The following is an 18,699-nucleotide window of genomic DNA, read 5'->3' on the forward strand; positions in this document are numbered from 1 at the left end:
TTCTCAGGAATCCAAACTTCAGCCCCATGAGGAATGAGACCCCTGCCCTTTATATAATGCTCAAAAGCAGGTTTCAGTTGATTAGCCTCATGGAAAGAGACTGCCAAAGCCTTATTAGGAGAATACTCAACCCCCTTATAAGACATAGACAGAATCTCTGGAGGAGGAACAACCTCCACCACATCATCCTCAGGGATGACATCAGGGACCCCCTCAACCTCAAAGAAAACCATTTCAACTTCAACAGAACTTTTTCAACCTCGGCAGAGCTTTTAAAGTCATTGTCTTTCTCCTGCCACCAGCCATATATTATTTTTCTGGGAAATGAATTTTTTACAAAGAGAGAATTTTTTAGAAAGAGAAAGAAGAAAATTAGAGATTGGAATGTGAAGACATACACGGAATAAGCAGGATATTTATAGCCGCAAAACTATAACGGCTAGGAAAGCAAGTGGTTAAGATCAATCATGACTCTCCTAGGGTTTTGTGAACCTACCCTATTTATGGTAAGTAACCGTTACAAGAAGTTGAATCAAACACAAATTCTAATCCGATAGAAAGTCCTGCACAAATCATGCCTGGCCCAAATTTTTATCTCCTCATTCCTGGCCAGACCCAATAAAGGAATAAGGAGATAAGGGGCAATTGTTGGGCCCTAAATTATCCTGCCTGATCGGTATAGCCTGTAATGACCAAGGACAACTTCCAGGCAAAAGATATCTAAAATCGTGCATTACTTCAACACGGATAGGCACCAAGCGAGTTGATAGAAGACAAAGCGAAAGATAACCAAGAAATGAAAAGGAAAAACACCAGGCTACTCGCAGGCAACAAACAAGCGCTTTTATATATGTTCCCTACAAAAAAGGAAGACCAATTCCAGAAAGCAAAGATATAGGGAGCAGTCAAAGCAACGGCTAAGAAAGAAGCAACCATCTCCGGGTAAATAGGGCACACTCCCTATTTACCAGGAAAACCTAAACGGCACAAAGACAATTGGAAGCAACCACCTATAAATAGAAAGGAAGAGAAGACAAGAAGGATGATCTGAAAGACGATCACTTTTACTCATATTCTTTGTATTCTTAAGCAATATATTCGCCTGTCACGCCTGATATAACAATACTCTGTCAGGATATCCAGAATCATAGTAACAATCACTCCCGGCTTGGTGCCCGTGGTTTTTTCCCTTATTCCCAGGGTTTTTCCACGTATAAATCCTTGTGTCATTATTTATTAGTTTGTTTTACATTTAATTATACCAATCAGGCAAGTTATTCGAGTTAGATCACCCTACATATAAATCCCTGGCAGGACGCTCTAGATCAATAAAAACCCTGCCAAAACAAACACTGTGAGCAATATTCGAAATTGAGTAAATTGTACAATTAGTATTTTAATTTACCTATTACTCGTATTTCATATGTTGTACACAATTTTCGTACTTGCCCCAATTATCCCAACACACGTAAAATCTCACACAATTGTAAACAATAAATAACATCCCATTAAACTTGACATGAACATCCAATTAAATTGAAAACGATGAAAAATGTAACCAACAAAAGAGGCGTGATTTTCAGGTGATTTGTCAATGATTTAAATCAACCAAGTATAATTACCTAAGAAATACACCAAAAGAATGGACGAAATTCAGGACAATTTAGTAAATGAACGTGATTACCTGGCAATGAAGAAGTATTGAAAACGAAGGTGGAGTATAACCAAAATTTATGGAGAAGTTACCTAATACTCCGTAGTTGAAAGAACTATTTTCTTTGGAAAGATTGTTTGAAGGAAGTATTCCTTTTATCTTTTTTAGATTTACACCTAATTGTGTGTTTTATAATTGAACATAAATTGGCTATACTTCCATAATAGGGTATTATTAGGTCCACCCTAGATTTACGTGTGTTGGGGTTATTTGGGCAAGTAGGAAAATTGTGTGCAACATATGATATACTTTTTTGTTAAATTAAAATACTACGTACTAATTGTACATATTTACTCAATTTCGAATATTGCTATTGTTGTATACGGAGTATATTTTTTTGTTTTCCTTAAAATGAACATTCTTGTATTAAAATGACCACGCACGATATAAATTAATTGTATCAATTGTGAGATCCTAAAGCAAGAAAGTTACACAGGATGTAAAATTGTTTTCCTTAAAATGAACATTCTCGTATTAAAGCAAGAAGATCATTGATTTTGGTGAACATTTGTTTTCTTTAAAATGGACAACTGATCATTATAGAATGTACATTATAACAAGTACCTTGGGTGAATGCACATCCAAGACAACTTCAATGTACATACGCCAAAGATCAAAAGTACAAAAGCAAACTAATAAATCATATTCAGGAACTATTTGTGAATGTCGTTACATGCTAATGCATGTCTAATAATGTCTTTATTCTGATGTTTGTTGTGCTCAAATGTTAGTAGCGTGCATAGGTACTTGAATCTCAAAGATTGTCAACGATCTCATCTGCAAAAAAAAAAAAAAAAAAAAAAACATGAAATTAGAATTTAATAACCAACAAAATAACATTGATTTGTTCTAAATAAGTTACAATTAAAATGTAAAACTCACTTCAATTTTGGACAAATTCACATCCCAAGTGGCTATTCCCATAAATGTTTCCATGTGCCTCATGGTGTAAATACCACAATCAAAAATATTTCTGTTATTTCTCCATGGAAGCATTGCTATTGTAGGATCCATGCCCATTACTATATTACTTTTCTCCATATTTGATTGATTTTCACCCCAAAACCGTGCAAAAGCATCACCCTGTAACACAATAATAAAAATTAGACGAGATGAACCATAATATACATGAATTTACCAATGCAAGTGAACGATAATAATTCATAGTTGAGGAGAATGTAAATTTACCAGTTCAAGTACACTATCACCATACTCTTCTAAGACACTCCCCCTTCTAATGCGGTTGTCAAGAATAATGAGACATTTCCTTGGCAGGTCGAAACGTACAACACAAAATGATTCTCAAGTGCAATAGGGAAGAAGAACTAGCATCGTGAAAGAAACAATTGTAAGGTCACTGACAAATAAAGGTTAATTTCATGTTAAGTAATAGCACATTTTGAAAACTTTGACAAGACATTCACCGACTTCTATTTAAATAGACTACTACAAAGAATCAATTTAATTTCAATTACTAAATGAAGTGAGGGACTCACTAGTTCAATGGATGGAAGATCAATCCACTCAAACTCATTTAATTCTACTTCGATGCGGCGCTTGAAAGGTTTGTAACGATGATCATCAATAGAAGCACCCGTGTTCTTCATTAATAACAACTGCACAATGAAGATAAAATTTTAGTAATGTGAAAATGTTGGAAATAGTAAACCAAACACGTGAAAACAATGACCAAACTTACATATGTAAGTGTACTAAAAAAGAATCGTGTGGGATTGGTTGGATTCCCATCCTTTTCTTTGTAGTTTAGATATGCCGACCAAGAATCTATGACAAAGCTTGAGATATAGTGATACGGTTTTAATGACAACAGTTGATCCCAACCAAGGACATTATTTTTGAACTCAAATAACGTATTCATCGCACAAAAAACAATAATAGAATTATGATTAGCAGCAGATATGTAAAGATGAACTATGTAAATGAATATAAAATATTTAATCTTCTCGTATGTAATTACCAACTCATTATCCACAGAGCCGTGGCCGTGAACACATAATTTGAAATCCGATATTGCATTGATGTCAAAGGTATGAAGGGATTCGTGTCGTCAATAGCATCAAGGAGAGGTTCACAAGAAGGACTCTTACTAAAATGATATTGATTCCCTGTTTTCGGATATAAAGATGGACGATCGCAGACAATTTCTTTCTTTTTTTACCCCGCTCTGTGCTGCATAAACAAAGAGTCCTCATCTTCTCGGGAACACACCTAAACCGAATGACACAAAGAGCGTTTGTAGGCGCATCCTTATTCCGTTCAAAGAATTAATTTTCTCACTTTACGAAGAGCCGCTATGTGTTTGCTAGCGTAAGTGGGGCTGTTTGTTGAAAACCTGGTCTGTTTGATATGACGTTTGAATTGGTGTTTCAGTTAAATGAGCAAGAATTTCTATCGGTGGCACTTCGCATGACTTGTTCCTAAGGTAGCCCTAACAATGTCATGTTTGTCCCTCACAATCTGTTTAATGCGTGGCCAGTTACAAGATGGATCAACAATCCCATCTTCAATGAGGCTGTCAGGAACATCAATCAACAAAGGATAAGAGGAGTTTTTTAAGATGCTACACGAAGTGCGGCGAACTCTAGGACGATTAACAATCTCGTCTATTGTAGGGTCATCGGCAACATCAATTATCGCAATGAAGAATTTTTTTGTCAACTGTTTGTAAAGTATGACAAATGCTAGGATGATGTACTACTCCTATTGTAGGACTGTCATAAACTTCAATTATCTCAACAGAAGAAGAGTCTCGTGTTGAATCTTGATGGAGGTTGACAAACAAGAGGTGAATCAGACTCGATTTGCACAACCATAGTGACATCTGTGTTCTTCAGTTTTAAATGTTGTTTTTTTTAAAAAATAAAAAGAAAAAAAAACATATAAGACAAAAACATAAAGCCTTTAAAAATACAGATATCCAGAAAGAACATGCTAAACATTAAGAAAGTACATGAAGAAAATACATCCTAAATATTAAGCCATAGCAAAGAACATCAAAATTATTAGGAAATAATGTGTACAAATTCCAACATATTAATATGAAGCACATGTATCCAGAAAGTAAATGCTAAACATTAGTAACAAACTACATCAAAATCATTAGCAAACAATTCGTATAAATTCCGACATATTGATATGAAGGACACGTATCCGTAAAGTAAATGCTAAACATTAAAAAAGTACATGAAGAAAATACATCCTAAACATTTAAAAATATTAAGCCATAGCAAAGTACATCAAAATCATTAGGAAACAATGCGTATAAATTTAGACATATTGATGAACCTGAGAAATAATAGTAGGACTAATTTATAATGAACATCTTCGAACATTAACAACTAAGGAAACTATGTAAAATTCGAAGCAGATGAAAAGTAAACACGGTTGTTTTTAGCAAATAATTAAAGGCAAAGAGTATAACCTTCATTCCGATAGAGAGCGATAAGAGTAAATGAACGATCTGAGAATGAGAAAACGTGCAGGTACAATTTAATTGACAGGTTTATCAAAAAGTAATAAGATATTAAAGAGAAGAAGTTTAAAGTGGCGGTTTTTTTTTAAAAAATTGGGTCATACTATAATTCCGCAAGTCCATTTTTTATTTTATTTTTCTTTTTTTGTTTATTCCAACTACTAGAACCATTCAATTGGTCTCCCTTGTGACGGGTTACCATTTGTGACGGATATTTTGTCAGATAAAATGGTAATAAAATGGGTTAGTGGAGAAAGGGGACCACATGAATAGTGTTGCAGAGAGAGAAAAAGTGGGTACATTGTGAGGTAAAATGGTATCCGTCTTCAGCTTGTGACGGATATGTCATGTCTTCAATGAGATTTTGTGAGAACCATTTGATACTCTACTTTTATATACCCATTTTATAATTTAAAACTTCAGATTAGGTCAAATTAGGATATATGGCCATTTAACACAATGGTAATGTTATAATTTGTCAATGTATTTTCTAAAAGTTCTAAATGTACTTTTTTGACATTCATAATGGGACGGGAAAGCGTTTAGGGTTGCATTAGGCAGACCGCTACCGCGAATCAACCTAATCCAACTCTAAACCCTTTCCCTTATGTGTAGTTTGTATAGCCGCAAGACCAAAAGACACCCAACAAGGGGCGAGTGAATCCATTTTTTGGGAAGGGATTAAAAATAGATCTTTGATGATTTATTAAACAGGTTTTCCTGTTTACATCAGATATATTATGTAATTTATCTAAACAGTTTAATTAAAATGTCCATTATCTATATTCATAATGTGCATGTTTTGATAATTAGGTGCAACTAAAATATCATTAAGCACTGTTTGGAAAATGTACATTATATTATATTTAAAGGTACATTAAATTATTTTAAAAAGAACATGAAATATTAATTAAATTGTAATGCATGTGATCGTTTAATAAGATAGAAAACGTCAAAAGTTCATTCATATACTTAGATTATGAAGTCGTTATAGATAGATCTTTGAAGTGATTTTAGACCTATTTCCCTGTTTTCAATGTATAATAGTAATAAATGTGCTTTCAATTTAATTCAAATGTCCATTATGTATGTTTATAATGTGCATGTACTGTTTTACAGAAGAGATTTAAAAGCAGACCTGAAATGTACATTATATTATTTTGCTAATTCAGTACGTCATAAGTCGCTATTCAAGGAGATAATAACGTTCAAGTAAATAGCACGCCAAAAATAGACAAAAAAGTACTTTAATTAAGTGCAACAAAACATTGGTTCACAAATTCAACATTTTGCTTATGCAATTACAAATCATTACACATACTAACGTACACTAGAATTTAAAACATCATACTACATGAACACGGATGTCATCAGACAAATTCTAACATACTGCGTAGATAATATCTGAACATTAAATGTAATCACTAGCTTTAGAGAAATGACCCTTCTTCGCATGATCAACAACAGTTTCATGGCAATCGTTGTGCTCGAACATAAGTAATGTGCATAGATATTTGTATCGTAACACTTTAAGCACGCTCCGCTGCAAAACAGAAGCCAACAATTAACAAGATAGGCAAAACACAATGAACATGAATTTCTTTAAAAGAAGAACCAACACTCACATCATTTTTCATCAGGCCACATTTCCAAGAGATTAATCCCATAAATGTTTCCATGTGTCTCATTGTGTATATACCACAGTCATCAACATTGTAGTTATTTCTCCAACTAAGTTTTGCAACAATGGGACCCATAGCCAACACAATGTTGCTAGAGTCAGAAGTTTTTGGGTTCTCACCCAAAAACCTTCCAAAAGCATCAATCTATGACAAAACATTGTAAACCAGTGTTAAGCGTGACTAATAGTCAAAAGTCAATAGAACAACAAAAATGTGTCAAATTCAAACATATCATGTTAACAAAGGAGATACACCATATTTCTTGATGGCATCTTCATCTGAGAGTGAGTTGTCAAGAATGACGAAACGCTTCCTCACCAGGTCAACCACGTATAAGAAAAAGTGTTTCTCGTGTACAATTGGGAAAAAAAACTGAAATTACAAAACAAATGACGTACAACCATAAGTACAGTCAAACTCTTCAAAGGGTACATTTTAACTAATCATGAGGCACATGTAAAAAATGAGAACAGGACATTGCAATATAAAGTGACCTTATTTAATACAAACGCAAAGAAAATTCCCTTTGACTCAAGCAGTTGAAATAAAACAAAAGCAGAATGTAGACATGGAATGATAGTATGACTCATGGTCTATGTTCCCAACGTGTGCATATAGTTGCAACTGCTCATGCATATAAGATATTCCCCACATTGAGAAATTACAACATTAACATTGTAAATATTTTAAAAGTACATTTAGGACGTTTAGAAAGTACATTGAGAAATTATAGCATTAACATTGTGTTAAATGGCCATTTATCCTACTTTGGCCTAATCTGAATATTTTTAATATAAAATGAGTATATACAAGTTGAGGTTCAAATGAGTTTAGTAGTTGGAATTAATCTAAAAAAGAAAGAACTTATGCGATAATAGTATGTCTCAATTTTTTTAAAATGCAATACAACAATGGCAAAGAAAATTGCAAAGTATGTCAAGCAAACAATAACAACTTACGAGTGCGATAGAAGCTATTTCTATTCCCGGAAAAAGCTGCAACTCCATGTTTGCACGAGCCTCGAATAATTCATAAATTTTTTCATCACTTAAACCTGGGCTGGGTTTCGCTAATACAGACTGCATGGGAAAGTAACGAAAGAGGGAAGTACAATATTTCAAAATACATATTACACACAGCATTTAAGAGTGTATGTAAATGTACTTACATGCACAAGCGTGGTAAAAAAGAACCGCTTCGGAGTACCAAGATTGTTTTCTTCCTCTTTACAATTCAAATATGATGACCAGCAATCAATGACAACACTCGAAACATGTTCAGACGGCTTTAATGACCACAAATGCATTCGCGTTGCAAAATAAGTCTTGTACGAATATAAGTGCTCACTAGAGCAAAAAATATAACAAATTACTTGTCAGGTGTGAAACAGTGAAAATGACATTCACAAAATGTTAATTTAACAAGTTCACATTTTAGATTACCTGAACGACGATTGTTAATGCCCCGGTCACTTTGAAAACATAATCACCACTTGAAGGTGAACCGCGAAGAGGCGTTAACACATTAGTGTCATCTTGGATAGCGAAAAACAACGGATCAAAACGAGATGACTGTTGCTTGTTCTTTGGATAGAGGTATATAAGAAGGACTTGCCATGAAATGAACCCTTTTGGTAGTCAAGAAGATTCACCAGTGACACGGCAATCCCGTTTAACCCCTTTAGCTGCGGCTAACCTTGCCTCACTCTCAGGAAAGTCTTTCTCCAACCCTAAATCGAACGAAAATTCACCAAAGGATGTACAAATGAATTTCTCCACTTAGCACATTGTTCTCTGTGTTTAGCACGAGCAAGTTTCAATTTGTACGCTTTCTCACCGCATTTGCTACAAAGAATAAACTGTTCATCCTCATCTAGTGTCTTTGGATTCCCACGGCGGTGCACACGACACATCTTCGGTACCACCACCATATGTCAAATATACAAATTCAGTTGCCGAATGGGCCTGTTTGACACACTCTTCACCTGGGAAACATTGCAAACCAACCGCGTATTTCTCATCTAACACAACCATATCTTCCATGACTCTCTTTCTTTGAAGCAAGCAGTGTAGTCATCTGCAAACTCTTGGACAAGGCACAGTATGAAGGTACATATTTAGTACTATGAAGGTACATCTTTAGTACTATGAAGGTACAAAGAAAATATTTCAAAGTGAATCTTGAAAAGGAATAGTGAATATTTCGAGAATCAATGGATATACCTCCGGAGACGAGTATGAAATTGGAGATTTTGTATCAGTACTAACATCCCTCGACACTCTCCGCACTTTTTCAACCACTTGTCTACATGGATTAGAAAATCTAATTCTTTCCATCAATCGACCTTTTACACGACCAAGACCAAACTGACCAGCTTCCATCTCCTGCTTTTCCCTTGAGAAAAGTGCAGCAGATGTCCAATTCAAAAGAGTATAGTAATCTCTTTCTACGAATCGTTTTTCATGGACAACACGGTCAACATAAACAAGCTGCAAGTAAAAACAGGATTATGACTGGAAAATGGCAGGTTTTAAAACCATAATAACTAACAATAAATGTAACGCATAAGATTTGTACCATTAGAAACAGGAGAGGTCCACCAAAGTGATTCTTCTTCCCCTTCTTGACCCAATCCTTTGTGTTATACCGCAAACTCTCCATGACAAATTGACACCAATCAAGCTGACCAATGGCAGACACATTCCTCAGCGATTTTAGTACATGGTGATTGACGAACGGCTTCTGATTGTTGCGCATTAACAAAGACACAACAAGCACCACAAAATTAATCTTAAATTGATCACTGTAATCATCATGACAAATAATATGCTCTGCAAGGGTCTTGATATCCACTTGACCATCAACATGAAATTGAGCTTTCCAATGCGCGTAAAACGCATCACATTCTGCATCTTCATCACTACAGCATGAAAGTAAAACAGGTTTTCCTCCAATTGGGAGGCCAACATCATGAATACAAGAAGCGAAAACACGAAAGCGCTGTTTATCAGGTAGAATGATGAAATCCGAATACGGGTTGTAGTTCTCAATTAACCAATAACCAAGGCGTAAAGGAAGCCTTGTAACCCTTAGCCAAAACAATGAAGAAAAACCAATCTCTTCCAGAGCACACCATTGGTTGTAATCAAGGTATCGAAGGACATCAACAAAACTTTTAGGTGACATCCGGGTGGTAATACGGGAGAACGTTGGAGTAGGATCATCAACGGTGGGGACCGAGGTTGTTCAACCTTGGAGAAATACGGCGTGTAACGTTCCGGATCGCCTTTGCGCTTCAATAATCGAAAGTAGTTTTGCATGTAATATTAATCAGTTCTGTTGTGTTGTACACGTTTCACGAAGAAATGTCCTATCAGTTTTATTGAAATGTACATGATCTACAACAATAATGTGCACGCAATTATGACCTTTTCCATGTGGTCTTAAATTGATGCTTCTTACGTTAAAAGTACTTTAAATTCAACAAAAATTCAAAAAAGCACAAATTAGATCAAACTAAAAAACAACAAACAAATCGAAATGTATAAGCAAGTTACGAAATCAACAAACAATGCGACAAATACAAATTCCGATAGCATGCAAATGAAAACACAAATTTCGATTTTAAAAACAATACTGAACTCAAAATTCATCAATAAAATAAATAATCCGGCAAAATGAACATAAGAAACATTAATTTAGATTACAGTAGAGTTACATAAATTAAGGACGAAAGCAAGAAAAGCTTGAAGCTAAACAGTACTCACCTTCATGACGAAATAGGTAAGAGAAAATCCAACGAAAGACGAAAATGCAACTCCACGAGAGAATAAGGAGAGATAAATAGTTGAAAGCTTAACAAAGAAGGTCGGAATCCATGGTTGAAAGCTTAACGAAGAAGCGCGAGGTAAATTTCAGTGAAAAAAGAAAGACAAAGCCCTCAAGTTTTGGTAAAGCAGCGCGCGTTATAGGCCCTTAGATTAGCCGCGTCAGACAAGATCCAACGACTGACGCGCGTTCTCACGGTTCTCACGCTTGTGCCATTCTCATATGATCCGAAATCTTATTATTATTATTATTATTATTATTATTATTATTATTATTATTATTATTATTATTATTATTATTATTACTATTATTACTATTATTACTATTATTATTATTATTATTATTATTATTATTATTATTATTATTATTATTATTATTATTATTATTATTATTATTATTATTATTATTATTATTATTATTGTTTCTATTATTATTATTATTATTATTATTATTATTATTATTATTATTATTATTATTATTATTATTATTATTATTATTATTATTATTATTATTATTGTTATTGGTATTATTATTGTTATTGTTATTGTTATTGTTATTGTTATTGTTATTGTTATTGTTATTGTTCTTATTCTTGTTATTATCAAAAACTAACTTAAAACCTTAGGGGCATTTTAAAAGGGAGTTTGGGGCATTTTTGTCGTAAAAATGTAAAAATAGGGGTTTGGGAGCAATTTTTAAATTTTTGCAATATTCTGGATGTAATTTTTTTTTTTTTTAAAAGGGAGTAAATTTTAAAAAGTGTATTTTAAAAGGTAGTTATTGATAATTTACCCTTATTATTATTATTATTATTTTATAAAATTGCAACTTTTGTATTATTATTGGGTTTTTCTAACGTGTGCCCTAAGGGCACAAATTAAGAAGCCATAAAAGGAAAGATTCTCAGGATAAATTCATTTATTATTACTATTATTATTATTATTATTATTATTATTATTATTATAATAAAAAACGCAAACTTTTATTGATAATAAACAAAAATTTTACAAGAAATTAGTGGGCAGCTAAGAGAGAACACTTATAAGAAAATATAGTCTAAAACACAAGGTAAGATAATAACATTTTTCCGCTTTATATACATTGGTTTGTTTATACATTATACTACGGTTACATTACGATAAAAAATAATGAGAAGAGTGATAATTTTTTTTTTAAATAATAATGTATATATGTATCGAATAATTAATAATATCGAATGTTTTTGCGTCGGTTTTTAAAAATAATACTCTGTATATAACTTTTCTAAACTGAATTTATAGGATCTGAACTTATAGGATCTGAACTGAACTGAACTGAACTTATAGGATCTGAACTGAACTGAACTTATAGGATCTAAACTGAACTGAACTTATAGGATCTGAACTGAACTTATAGGATCTAATCTGAACTGAACTGAACTTATAGGATCTGAAGTGAACTTAACTTAAGTGACTTTAAGTCCAAAAGAACAGGGCCTTAGTCCTTCTCAAGTACTTCAGAATATTCTTGACGACTATCCAGTGACTCTCACCTGGAGTTTTCTGAAAACGACTCGTCATACTCAAAGCATACGAGACGTCAGGACGAGAACACATCATAGCATACATGATCGATCCAACAACGGAAGCATAAGGAACCGATTTCATGCGTTCAATATCCTTAGGCTCAGTAGGACACTATGACTTACTCAAAGTAATCCCACTGCCTATAGGTAGAAAACCTCTCTTGGAGTTTTTTATATCGAATCGGTCAAGAATCTTATCGATATAGGCTTCTTGACTCAAAGCTAATATCCTTTTGGATCTATCCCTATATACCCGGATACCCAAGATGCACTGAGCTTCTCCCAAATCTTTCATTTGGAAGTGATTTCCTAACCACTTCTTGACAGAAGCAAGCATATCTACATCATTCCCAATGAGTAATATGTCGTCCACATAAAGAAGCAAGAAAACAACTTTACTCCCACTAAACTTCATATATAAACATGGTTCCTCAACACTTCGAGAAAAACCATTTTGTTTAATAACATGATCAAAACGATGATTCCAACTCCTTGACGCTTGCTTAAGACCATAAATGGATCTCTTAAGTTTTCATACTTTGTTAGGACTTTTAGGATCCACAAAACCTTTAGGTTGTGTCATGAACACTTCCTCTTCCAGAAACCCGTTCAGGAAAGCGGTTTTGACATCCATTTGCCATATCACATAATCATGAAATGCAGTAATCGCTAACATTATCCGAACAGATCTAAGCATAGCAACAGGTGCAAAAGTTTCATCATAGTATAAACCATGAACCTGGGTGAAACCTTTTGCCACCAATCTAGCTTTGTAGACATCTTTATGTCCATCCATGCCGATTTTAATCTTAAATATCCACTTACACTGAAGAGGTCGAACATCTTTAGGTAAGTCAACCAGGTCTCATACCTGATTCTCGTACATGGAATCCATTTCGGATTGCATGGCCTTGAGCCATAACTTAGAGTCAGAACAAGTAATAGCTGCTTTGTAGGTCTTAGGTTCATCACTTTCCAAAAGTAAAACCTCATAATCACCATCTTCCTCGATAACACCAAGGTATCTATCGGGCTGACGACTAACCCTCTCTGACCTCCTAGGTTCAGAAGGAACAATAACCGATTCAGACATAGAAGTAACATATTCCTGTACTGTCACATCAGTTTGTGGCTCTTGAACTTCATCAAGTTCAAATTTTCTTCCACTCTGTCTTCTAGAAATAAACTCTTTTTCTAGAAAGACAGCTTCACGAGTCACAAACACTTCGTTCTCGCTACTATTGTAGAAGTATGGGGTTGTGATGCTTATGTCAAGAGCAAGTCTGACGATAAGCTTGCACCTCGTTCTGAAAAATGTATTTTTGTAGGCTACCCTAAGGAAACTTGTGGATATTACTTCTACAATAGTAGCGAGAAAAAAGTGTTTGTGGCTCGTGAAACTATCTTTCTAGAAATAAACGCTTTTTCTAGAAAGACAGTTTCACGAGCCACAAACACTTTGTTCTCGCTACTATTGTAGAAGTAATATCCACAAGTTTCCTTAGGGTAGCCTACAAAAATACATTTTTCAGAACAAGGTGCAAGCTTATCGTCAAACTTGCTCTTGACATAAGCATCACAACCCCATACTTTTATGTATCGCAAATTCGGAACCTTCCCTTTCCATATCTCATATGGATTTTTGTCAGTTGCTTTAGTGGGACTTTGATTAAGTGAGCGTATCGCAGATAAAATGGCAAAACCCCAAAATGACTTAGGTAATCATTGATCGGACCATATCTAATAAAGTTCGATTCCTCCTTTCAGCCATACCATTTAACTGTGGTGTGCCAGGTGGAGTTAACTGGGATACATACCACAGCCTTTAAGGTGATCTCTAAAGTCATTGCTTAAATACTCCCCACCACGATCTGATCGTAATGTTTTAATCTTCTTATTTAATTGGTTTTCTACTTCATTCTGAAACTCTTTGAATTTATCAAAAGCTTCACTTTTATACCTCATTAAGTAGATATACCCATATCTACTCATGTCATCGGTAAAAGTAATGAAATAGTCATAATTACCTCTTGCAGTGACTGTCATTCGACCACATACATCGGTGTGCATTAAACCCAACAACTCACTAGCTCGAGATCCTTTTCCTAGAAAAGGTGAACGAGTCATCTTGCCAAGAAGACAAGATTCGCATGTACCAAATGATTCGAAATCAAAAAGTTTAATTATACCAGTCGATACTAGTCTTTTAATGCGTTTCTAGTTAATGTGTCCTAATCGACAATGCCATAAATAAGATTGATCGGGTTCACCTGTTTTGAGTCTTTTATTATCTAAATGATAAACATCGTTGAAAGTGTCTAGAATATAAATACCATTGATTGAAATAGCTTCACTATATACAATCCCATTAAGGGAAAAAGTACAACGTTTGTCTTTAATTACAAAAGAAAAACATTCCGTGTCTAACACAGATACTGATATTATATTCCTAGACAACGTCGGTACAAAATAACAGTTATTAAGAAACAACTGCAACCCCAAAGCTAAGTTAAGTACATAAGTTCCTACTGAGACGACGGCTACTTTAGACCCGTTACCCATTCGGAGATCAGCATCACCCTTGTTTAGCTTTCTTATGCTTTTTAGGCCCTGCAAATGATTGCACAAGTGAGAACCACAACCAGTATCTAATACCCAAGTTGTATTTGAAGCATAATTTATGTCTATCATAAAATATTCGGTTGAGAAATTACATGTTGGCTTCACATTGCCAGCTTTGATGTCATCCAATTATTTCGTGCAATTACGCCTCCAATATCCCTTGTTATTACAGTAATTACAAGTATCTTTAAGAGGATTACCCTTTATAGGCTTAGGCTTGGTAGAGCAACTCGCAATTGCTTTACCTTTGCCCTCCACCTGTACGGGCTTCTTACCAGAGTTCCTCTTAAACTGCTTCTTCCCCTTCACGTTAATCGCAGGTACATCTTTCCTCGTACTCTCACTCAATCCCATATCTTTCTCTGCTTGCACAAGCAGAGAATGGAGCTCATGTAAACTTTTTCTCATGTTTGTCATATTATAATTTACCCTAAATTGGGTAAATCCCTTGAAGTGTGAGAGAGAGAGTGGAGCACTCGGTCCACCACTAGTTCGTCGGGGATCTTACATCCCAACCCTTCTAAAGTTTCCACGTACTCAATCATTTTTAGTACGTGTGAACTTACAGGCTGACCATCTTTGAGGTTAGCCTCAAAGAAACGAACTGCGGTGTCATACTGAATTATCCCCGGGGCTTGAGAAAACATAGTAGAAAGCCTCGAGAATACTTCATGTGCATCGCGAAACTTGACACATTGCCTTTGTAAAGCAGGATCCATTGAAAAAATCAAAACATTTTTAACTGCATCGGATTCCTTTTGATAATTAGAATATGCCTCCCTTACATCGGCGGTGGCCCTAGTACTAGGCGAAGGGGGAGAGGGATCGACAAGGTAGCGTAATTTTCCATCACCCGCGGCAGCTAATCGAAGTTGTTCCTCCTAATCTTTAAAATTACTACCGTCGGCTTTTAAAATATATTTGTCCATAAAAGAATGTAGCCATGAATCTCTAGCTATAGTGACAGTTTGACTAGTAGAATCCATCGTGATTACTACAAAGGAAATGAAAGGAAAGATTAACATTTATCGTCTAAAATTTTTTAACTTGTGAAACTATTTAACAAGTTCCCATTTATATAATGATCTCCCACTGAATTATATAAATGATTCCAAGATCCAATTTTATATAAACACGGGCATGGTGAACCGATTCAACCCATATTTATATAAATTTGGTGAGTCAACATTTTGACTGATTCTACTACTAGAACTCTTGGTTGACGGATTTTCTTAAAATCTATCTATTAGCCCCAGAAATAAATATACGCACGGTGGACCGATTCAACCCATATTTATTCCGTTGAGTCCAACCAATTTTCACGCGTAATAACTTTTATTACCCTACTTACCCAACGTAAAAAGAGTGTACCTCGGTGATCCGAATCTACCTCTAATGAAGAAGGGATTCATAGGTGCTATTATTTGGTAAGGCTAATCTCAATTTTCAAACAAAGGTGAGAGATCTTATCAATTTAATTGTCTATCACTTTTAAGTGAACAAAATTGGTGAATGCTAGACAATTAAATTGATAACAACAAAAATAAAATATGTAGTGACGATTTGGCATGAAAGCATTAATATAGACAAACAAGTCCTAATATGGCCACCTAGTTAATCTAATTAACTAAAACTATTACATATTGGAAACCAACTCCTTGGTCCCTTGAGTCTTCATAAAATGGCCTCCTTCTTTAGGATTTTGGAACGCCTTTCTGAAAACACCGTCTTCATGAAAACTCCGTCTTTAGATGCTTCATCTAACTATTAATAATTAAATTACATAACAATTTCCTATTATACAATTTGTAATAAAAATAAAATAGAAACTATTAATTAATTACAAATTGGGCGATGCGAAATCGCAATTAATTACAAAACAAGTCGGTATTCCATTACATTACGGGAAATACCAACTTCTACCTATGGCCATGTTTGGGCTAAAATCTTATAATAGGTGAAGCCCACTTGATAAGTTGTTAGGGAAATGGGCCATGAAAGGAAGCATGGTGGAAGAAGAGTCCACGGATGAAAGAAGGTCAGATGGGCTAGGACGCATGAAAGGAGAGGCGAGGCCCACTAGGAGAGGCGTCTGTGTTTAGGAAAAGGCTCAGGGAGAAGCCAGGGAGAAGTCAGGGAGATCAGGGAGAATGGAGGGAGACAACGTGTTATTGAAAGAGTTATTATGGAAGTTATATTCCTTTTCATAATCATGGTAGGATACATCTAGGGTTCTTACCCTATAAATAGCCAAGGAAGCCATCAAAGAAGGACATTCAAGATCTCACACACACAATACATCGTGCCCGCAAGATTTACATTACGTATCAATTGTATTCATCCTCTCATTCAAAGCTAGTGCAATATTTGGCAGGGTACCGTCCCTCCCGTGGTTGTTCCCACATTGGGTTTTCAGCGTCACCAAATCTTACGTGTCAATTTACATTCCGTACTTTATTTCCTTATTTTAACATCAAATACAAACAATCAATCAAGCAACCAACGAGTAAGACTGCATTGACCTAATATAATTAACTTGGTAAAAATCACCTAAACAGTTTGGCGCCCACCATGGAGAATTGTGGTCGTCAATCGTTGATAATCTAAGTACACCATGGATAACTAAGTATCAGAAGCTGTGTCAGGGATTAGTCAACCATCGTTGCCACCAAATTCTACTCAAAACCCGGCATCAACGGGGTCAACTCAGGCTCCTGGGCACACCTCAAGAATCATACCCACGGCAAAAACTTCTTTGCTTCCCAAAACCCCTGCTGCCGCAACCCAGGCCAGATCAGATAAAGGAACAACAAGCTCAGGCCTTGCCCCACCACCCAGTCCAACGTAAATCTTGCTCGCCGGCGTAGAAAACCTTCAGAAGGCCATGGAAAACATGAGAGAAGACCAGAAGAAAGCTGAAGCTGAAACAAGGAAAAGAGACAGAGAGCTCTAGGCACAGATAGACATTCTAAAGCAGCAATCTGTCACATCAGCAAGCAAGATAGGTGAAGGAAGAGCTCCGGTAGTGGATCTAACACAGGGGGCATCAGGCAGCAGGAATCCGCTTCGACATATACCAGCTGAAATAGTAACAAGGCTGGATCTAGCTACAGTATCATCAGATGAAAGGATAACCCCGCGAGGGTTGGGATACCTCACACCAGATAGCTGGCAGCCAGCCAGCCATGTGGAAGCACGATCAAGTAGCATCCTTGTTGATAATTTCGCAGCAACCGGCCAGACACCTGGAGTAGGGTCCACGGCCAACCCGCAGGGAACATTTGTGACCTCAACTCCCCTAGCTGCCGGAACACATCAGAGCCTTCAAGAGATTGGACTAGGAGGCGGCGATTGAATCAGCAAACAGCTGACAGGCGAACTCCAGATTCAAGAAGCATAACGAATCAGCAATACTTGGAGTTAAGGGAGATGCTAAGCAGGGTCCCAGGATTGCCACCTCCACTTGAGAAGGCGACACCTGACAGTTATGCCGACTTACCATTTGTGGACGCCATATCCATTACAGCCATGCCAAAGGGATTCACGAATCCAAACATGCCTCTCTTTGATGGCACGGTAGATCCCTTTGACCATATAAGCCAGTACAAGCAGAAAATGATGACAGTGACAGCGGTAGGGCAAGTAAAGGAGGCTTGCATGTGCAAAGGGTTTGGATCCACATTGACGGGGCCAGCACTTCGATGTTTTGTAAGCCTGCCCAATAGGTCGATCTTCACATTTGCTAAATTGGTAAATGCATTTACCCAGCAGTTTGCAAGCAACCGGAAGCCACAAA

At 35.8% G+C, this 18,699-nt stretch overlaps 1 long non-coding RNA gene across 1 annotated transcript; it reads right to left on the reverse strand.

Moving 5' to 3' along the window:
* Nucleotides 1-7,147: 7,147 nt before the first annotated feature.
* LOC141609069 (uncharacterized) lies at nt 7,148-8,323 on the reverse strand. The gene is made up of 3 exons (XR_012527180.1): nt 8,058-8,323; nt 7,849-7,968; nt 7,148-7,261 (listed from the first exon to the last, which is right to left on the reverse strand). It is a non-coding gene; the product is annotated as an uncharacterized LOC141609069 (long non-coding RNA).
* Between the last annotated feature and the right edge of the window lie 10,376 nt (nt 8,324-18,699).

Source organism: Silene latifolia, chromosome 10, assembly GCF_048544455.1.
Source record: "Silene latifolia isolate original U9 population chromosome 10, ASM4854445v1, whole genome shotgun sequence".
Lineage (NCBI taxonomy): Eukaryota > Viridiplantae > Streptophyta > Magnoliopsida > Caryophyllales > Caryophyllaceae > Silene > Silene latifolia.